Raw genomic sequence first — 8,543 nt, 5'->3', positions numbered from 1 at the left:
GATGGTGTGAAGTTACTACCGGACTGGACACTTCATTAGGTACAGCTGGTGCCGAGTATGAAAAAAAAAACAGTGTCCATGTTTGATAGACACAGTCAGAGACGTATTCAATTAACATGTCTAAAGTACAGTACAACTGTACACGCTGTTATCTAGATAACCAAAATATGAGAAACAGGCTCCAAAATTATGCAGCAATAATGCAAAGTTGACGCAGAAACGCAGTGGTAGAAAACCACCACGTATCGCGCCAGGCATCAAACTGTTTACAACATGTGTACCACAATGCAAGTTGTTTGACAGAGTGAAGTTTATTTTGAATATGCTTAACAAAGTTACATTAAGGAACATCACACTTGTATAATTTAGCCTGTCCGAAAAGGAGTATGAAGAAGCAGAGTATTTTGACTTACATGGCACTTTTAAAGTTTGTTTATATCCATTTGCACTTGGTTTTTTTTTCATAGCAGTGTTGGGAAGCATGCATCTAAAGTCCAAGGCTCAAAGCACTGCAAAAGGAAAGAAAGCACAATTTGAGTGAATCTGCTTGCATTTAAACGGCCACCAAAAGTATGTGTTTGTATTGTTCTTGTATTGGATCACTTCAGACTGTGCAGGTGTACCTAATGTACAGCAGCAGTCACATTGTAACAGAATGACGGGCCGCAGTTTGTTGCCTCCTGGCTATCTTTTCAAGGTCTCTTCCACACCAGAGTGACACATTCTTTTCTGTGGGATCAGCAAATATGGAGCTAGGTGGACAAAACTTTCAATATGTCTCAGTATAGTCAAGTCAGGCCTATTGATTCCAGTCTATATATGCTGCATGATGTACCGGCAAATGAAATAACCAGCTTACTCTGGATAGTTTGAAGAATAGTAGCAAGAGGAGGAGGAGGAGGAGGAGGAGAGTCATTTCCCATGGCCTTCAGCGTCAGCAGTACTTGTACCAATAAAAAAAAAAATTGACAAGACATTTTGTGCAGACATGATTGACAGGCGCTCGCATCTGTCTCTCATGGGGGATTTATTTGTGGGTAGTGCACCTCGATGGAATATTTCAGAAAGTTGTGGAAGCCTTGACTTTCATCCAACAAACTTGTGGCATTTTGATAGTTGTCCTCACACGCTGCCCTAAACATTAGGTTCAGTTTCAATGAAGGTGAAAATATCATACCCTCCACCAGATGGCGATGTCGGTTAAGAATGACAAGCTTAAATGTAACTACTGTAGAGCAGGAGTTCTTAAAACTTTTTTTCAACTCATGACCCAAAATTAGAAAATTGGGTATTCTAGTCTTAAAAAAAAAAAAAAAATCAACATTTATATGTATGTGGACTTTGTCAGCTGGGTTGGAAGACAATGCCGCAAAGTAACACTGCAAACATCTTCCTTCTGCCCAATCATCTTCAAAAGGTGAGCAGTTTTACTTTACATTAGTTCTTTTACACAGTGATTTTTTTTAACACCTGTAAGGCAGTTGGGAATGTTAAAATGTTACTTTAAACCAAGGGTGTCCAAACTTCTTCCACCGAGGGGCTGCATATGGAAAAATCAAAGGGTGCTGGGGCCATTTTGTTTTTGTTTTTTTGTAAAAAGGCTAAAAAGAGACATTGATATATGTATTTAAAGACACAACTTTGTGTTAGCTTTGTGTTATAGGTGACAAAGCATATTATTAACACTTATTACACCTTTTTGGTCTTCTCCCCTCCCCATTGTTGCTGTTGAGGTTTTTTTGTTTGTTTGTTTGTCTGTTTAATTGGATTTCTAGAATGCGCCACGATCCAATAGAAAATGAGCTGCGGGCTGCAAATGGACAGCTGTAGTTTGGATACCCCTGCTTTAAACATTGCCTAACAGTTAATGATTTTGAAATTAGAGCAGATTAATTAACTGTATATTATTTCTGCAGTAAATAAACAGAAATTTCAGAAATCTTGGAAGTCAACCAGTATTGTTTGACTTTTGAGGTGCCACTGTACTTCAAACACAGCCAGGTACAAAAAAAAAAAGATTGGGAACTGATAACTGGGAATTGATAACTTCCTGTTCTACTGTCAACATAGTAGATTTTTAAGCTATCTCTTTAATAGGTATTATCAGTCATGATGAAGGCAAGTTAATAGTTTGGTATATTGGCAATTGTTCCGCTATATTGGACAGAAAAGTGACTCCATTCTCGCACGTAAAGTATACGTACAAATCATAACACTGATGCTCAGTATATTCTGTCGCATTCATGTCCAACTGGGGAAAAAATGGACATGCATTGAAAACGAAATTCTTAACGGTATGGTCTTAAGGCTAGAAGACAGAATTTAGGGTGAGGGCTTGATTTAATATTGTCCCCAGATGAGTCTTAAATGTCCTTGGATGACAAGCAGTGATTGGATTGCAAGCTTGGTAGCTTTTGATGGCCGTGCCTGTCAGCCTCACCTGCTTTTTAATCAGTAATTACCATAGGGGATTCTCTGGTATTTCTTAATTAAATTGGACCAAATGCAATTAAAAACCACACTGCCATTCCTTTAAAAGGGCTCTGTGGAGTCCTTGTTTAGTTCTTGCAGTTAAGGGCTTAAGCGGCTGAATGGTCATGGGCAAGTGTCCCATTGCTGGCTGATCTGCACTTGATTATTCTAGTGGTCAAATGAAGTTTTCCCATGGCGTAATAAAAGAACATAAGTGGGTTCACTGAGTAAAACTCCAGCAAGAATCCAAGGTTAAGGTCACCATCATGTGTAAGTGTCATAACTGTTTCCTTTGTGGTTAGTGTTTGTCTTCTAACACCATCGCCAAAACAATAGAGACTTGTAAGAATTCTGAAAATGAAAAATGCACACAGGTAAAAAGACGTAATTCCATACATTTCATGTAAATATATATTCTAAAACAAAAGCATCTTAATTTTCAAAGCTTAATCCTGTTTGTGTCCTTCAAGTCCAGCAAGATATTGAATACACTGATGTTGTTCACATTGTGCACAAGGAAACACTGGTGGAAAAGGTGTTTTATGAATGCATTATGCAATCCTCTATGTCCCTATTGTGATTAATAAAGTGTGTCTGCACGGCTGCCTGTGCAGTCACTTTCAAGTCTGGCCAGCAACCAACATGCACACTAACCGTGTCCAGCCCAGTTGAGAAAAATAAAATGATCAAGGCCATGTTGCACACAACCACATAGGAAACACAATGGAAAGCAGATCTCACATTGACATCCTTCAAAAGAGCTCACACACAAAGCAAATGGGCAAATAAAGGTGATAGATGTGCAACTACACAAACCATAGTGCCAAGAGCAGGAAGCAGCTGCATGAGAGAAAACATTTGTTGGACCTTGTATGAGCAGCCAGCTCCAGCCTCCAGACATTGTGCAGGTGGAACCATGCACTGGATATACCTGTACGCACAGTATATAACATATAAACAAGGGCTGCAAATGTAGTACAATTCAGTAACTTTAGGGCGTAGGCATCGAATATGCCACCAGGTACACCTTGGCCGTGCAGACGTGTAAGTCGCCACAGAAAATCTGAACTCCATCAAAAGTTGGATGGCATTTGTTCTTCTAGTTGAAGACAGAACATGAAATGAATGGTAGACACTTGTGGTGGCTCACCTTCCAAATAGGGAGGACAGTCCCCACGTTTGTGCTATTATTGCCTTGTCAGCAATAAAACAGCTGCACACGCATCACACTGATGAATATTCCGGTATGAGAGCTGCGTAGATTGTCTTCATGATGGACAGTCTGGGCTCTTAGTACAAGTATCACACCATCATGCTCATTGTTCTAACCTAAAGACAACTCAGCATAGTGCTAAAGAACATAGCATGACGGAGGAGGAATATTTTTAGACCATTTAAAACGTATTATTCCTGCAGTCATTTGGAATCCTTTATAATGCAAGTCTTAGTTAAACTAAATATGCCTAGATGAGAGGATTTAATGAGCAATTAAATATAAATGTAGCGGAGCAACTTAAAAATTACCACAAGAACACGAGGCATTATCAATCACTGAATTCAGTTAGGCTAAATTATATTTAATGCTGTCACATTATGCTGTCCTCCAAAAATGAACATCAAAATAAGTGCCAGTTTGCAAATGCAATCTATCAAAAGAGGTTTCATTTGAGCTACAGTATATTTGTACTTACAGGGGCTTTCTGAGGGTATTCTGAGCTGATGCGATATGTGGAGATTAATTGAGGTGGACCTGGCGGTGTAAGATACTGCTTTCACTTCCCAGGTTGGGTCTGGTCACCTTGGGCTGCAGAGAAGACAGTGCAACCAAGAGAAATGTTCCCATACCTGTGGATCATCTAAAGTCACGGTGTGGCTCACCTGAGGCGATGTGTGTGCGGTGATTTATGGGTTGGCAGTCATACTCATCCTCTTCTTGCTGGAAGGGCAAGAGAGGCCATGTGCCATTTGCAGCATTGCTCACAGAGGAGCAGACCTTATCAGCCCAAAACTTATGGACTGGCTTGTAATGGTAGCAATCATCAGTACCAAAGCTCTTAAAAATAAATAAATAAATAAATAAATAAATTAAGAAAAAAGGGGGCTCTTTTTATTGGTGGTCTGGCACAAGGAGGTTATTGCTGGGTAGAAACAAAAAGACGTAATTAACAATATCTACTACATGACCTGCACAACTCACATGGGGCGCACTCATTTACTACAGAAAACCTGACCGCCAATTAATTACAGGGTTGATTACAAGGTGCGTCACAATACGGTTTGCCCCCATGGTGTATGAAAATGGGAGCCTATACAAAGAAACAGAACATCTCCAACTCAGACCACATTCAAGTAACCTACCCCTACTATTACTGGAGTAATTTAGCCATTGTGTAAATGTGGCAAGAAAGCAAATGAGCGCATTTGTATTTGTAAAAGGACCAAATAATCCACATACCTGACTTCCATTAAACCCAGAACGAAGAAACAACTGACTGAAAAAACCCCAAATGATTTCAAACATAACAGAGGGACATTATGGAGGGATTGAGGTCATTCTTTATAACCATTACGAGATATATAGACTACAGTAGAGTCACCTGATTGCTTCTTGTCTAAAAGTCACTTGCGCGGACAATATAACTGCTGGATGAAAACATCAATAGCTATGCCTTTGCTGTGAAAAATAAAATTTTTCTGGGTTAAGTGAAAGCCTGGGGGATTTATATTACACATCTTTGACCCATTCAACTTAATGGTTTCAACTCAGTAGGGGTAGAAGGTAAATGCAATTTCCAATAAAAACACAGTTCAATTTAGATGGCTATCCATTATGTGCTGCACTCATTTGAATTCTGCATGCTAAACGTTTGGCTTCACTCACTCAAGCACCGAAGATGGGAGCGAAAGAGCGGCAGCACTGACAACCTGATGAATCGCTTCAAACAAAGCCATTATTTGGAAACATGTCTTGTTGCGTGAATTCAGAGGAGCCCCAGTGATTGATTACCTGAATTAAGCCACATTTTGTAGTAGTAAATTGTTAACAAGGGTGATTTCTGAGGACCATTTTTCTGAATTTGTGACAAAACATGTATCCAATTAAATTAAGATATAATTTATACACTTCGGATCAAAACTTGAAGACCAGTTGAAAAATTGCAAGAATTTACATTTCGCACTATTGGATCTTGAGGTTCTAAGAACTTCAAAATGTGCAAAAAAAAAGAAAAATGGGAGTGAGACGCAATTTATTGCAAACAACCATGAAACTAAAATAGACTACATAGAACAGAATAGAAGGATGTTCATCAGTTGATCAAAAGCTTAAGGTCAAAGCTAATAAAAACAAAAAAAAGAAAAAAAAACCCCTTAAAAACAGTACTGAGTAGAGGCGCCAGCCAATTGAATCCTCCGGCTCAGGGTCAATGACATTTTTTTGGGTCTATCACTTGACTTTTTTGTCTCATAACCCGCAGGATCTTTTTTTAAAGAAGTTCAAAATGCCTCATAGTGATATAAATTCCGGCTCTTTTTATCGAGCCGGTACTTTTGGCTTGGCTCACTAAAAAGAGTCGGCTCTTTCGGCTCCCAAGTGGCTCCTCAGATTTTCTGTCTTACTTGATTACCAAATTATGTGTATTGTGTAAAATGAATCACTAATGTAAAACACACATCAAATGTTTATTTAAATAGATTTATTTAAACCCTCAATGAACAGCTACAAAAAAATACATATTATAATCATATAATCTAAAATACAAACGTAAAAGACCTGTCGCAATAGACAAGGTGAAATCGCTGCATGCAAATTTCAAACTATTTACATTCCAAACACAGCAATGAAACACAAATTAAAACGTGCAAAACAAAAAGAAAAAGCAGCAACCAGGTAACAGTTGGGTCTTTACTGAAGATTGGCATAAAAAAAGCGAAAAAAAAAAAAAAAGTGCCTCAGCTTTGAGGGGCTGATTCTGATTTTCCTTCGTTATGTGGAGTTAAAACACCTTAAGTTTTCAACTACAAATAAACTTGGGTCGTGGTTGGTTCATTTAAAATTGGCCATCACGTTATCAAAATAAAATTATAATATGTATATCACCCCGCACCTCTCAGTCTAGACAGCAAAGCAATTACATCTGGACTCGCCTCAAGCCTCCACCTTTTAACTTGCAGTTACAGTAGGACTACTCCAAATAAGGCTTGAGTGAAATGAGTAATAATTTCATGCCGATTAAGAAACATTTACGTTTTAGATCCACCACGGCAGCATCACACCTCGTGGTTGTGTGATTCATGGATGCGCAGAGCTCCACTATGCTCGGTGTGCTGCAGGAGCTGACTGCACACTGACCCCTTGTGACTGCTTTGGAGCGTGGCGGATCAGCAGAGTAATAATAGAAACTGCAGAATATGTGCTTTTGCTTTTAAATCCCCAAATACGAGAAAACTCTCAGATTTGTCGCTTTTGAGAAAATATGTCGCCAAAAAGGTTTGGAATGTTGCCAGATTTAGCGACAAAGTCGGCAACAATGGTGCTGCTGTGTGTTTAACCCCCGTCCCTCCGCTGCTCAATGTGGACACAGACACGCCATCACACATCTTGATCAATGACATTCGCCTTTAACAAAAAAAAAAACAAAAAAAAAGTGAAAAAAAAGAAAAAAACTAATTGGCTCCCAATGATGTGAGTCGGCTCTTAGGGCAAATTTATTCGCGAACGACATCACTACGGTCTTACTGCGGCAAACCTCAGCAGTAATGGCACCCTGCAAGAGGCTTTGCTTATGCAGCTCAACAATCCGACCACATTCAAAGAGAGAAAGCTTTTTTGCCTTTGACATCGAGAATACCTGACAAAGTGACATTGAATCATTGAATCAACATTTTTGCCTAGATTTTGGCTTTTAAAAGCTGTGGTCTTAAACTTTTGATCAGCTGATGAACAGCCTAATTCATTTGTTGGCAATAAATTGCATACTCAAAGATTGTCTACTCATTTGTTTTTGCATTTTGAAGCTCTACTTGTAACCTCTTAAGATCCAACAGTGCAATATGTAAATTCTTGCAATTTTCCAACTGGTCTTAAAATTTTGATCAGGAGTGTATATATGGTTTGGTTATTGTTCCCTCAATGAAAATTAGCAATTGAACACCATAGTCAAAGAAAGTGGGTAGGAAGTGAGTAAATGTTTCATGTGTGAGGCCCCATCGCAGCTTTCAATCATCTGACAAGCTCCCACGTAAGGTCAATAATGCACGACCTTTCAAACAATCTGTCAGGAATCCTCCACACTTTAGGTGGGTGTGGAAAAAATATTTTTCCTTCTCACATCCACCTAAAGTGTGTATGTACAGCGCTATATAATAACTCCCAAATTTTCTACAGCACTACAAAAATGCAAAAACTAATTTCCGGTGAGTAATCCGCAAACTTCTTTCCCCCCCTTATGCTGTGAACCCTGCGGCTTGTACAGTGATGCAGCTACTATGTGACTAAAACTACTCCGAGTGCAGCGTCAGGAAGTAGTGAAGTGGACACGGTCACATTTTTAAGTCTTATGCTGTGATGTTTTGATCTGACAAATCTTAAGTTGGTGCTCGGACCACCATCCGTCACAATTCTAACAGTACGATTTAGCATAGGTTGATTGGTCATGCATGGAAAGTGGACCGCGTGGATGACATCATATAAAGCCAACTGTCCTCATACACTGTGCTCACGTGTTGAACAGAGCCAGCAGGCCCGCTCCAAAAGTGCACAAATTCTTGAGTTTATAGCAGTACACGGTATAGTCCATTCAATTAGCCAAGAATAGTAACCCTTAAAACTTGAGAATGACATTTGATTGATTCACAAGTATTTACAATTTTGAGGTAGATTTATCCAATTTAGTTTGAATACAATTTCTTCTTTACCATATGTCACTACACTAAGCTGTTTCTGGAAATTCAGAATGACTACACTATTTGCATTTATCATTTAAATTTTAAGAATGGCAAACACTTAAATGCTATGTTCTCAAGTACTTTTGTTGAAGGTGGCCCTCAAGTCAATGACAGTACAACGAAAC

Source organism: Dunckerocampus dactyliophorus, chromosome 7 (assembly GCF_027744805.1).
Source record: "Dunckerocampus dactyliophorus isolate RoL2022-P2 chromosome 7, RoL_Ddac_1.1, whole genome shotgun sequence".
NCBI lineage: Eukaryota > Metazoa > Chordata > Actinopteri > Syngnathiformes > Syngnathidae > Dunckerocampus > Dunckerocampus dactyliophorus.
The sequence above is the reverse complement of the archived record's forward strand: the minus strand, read 5'-3'. Positions refer to the sequence as shown.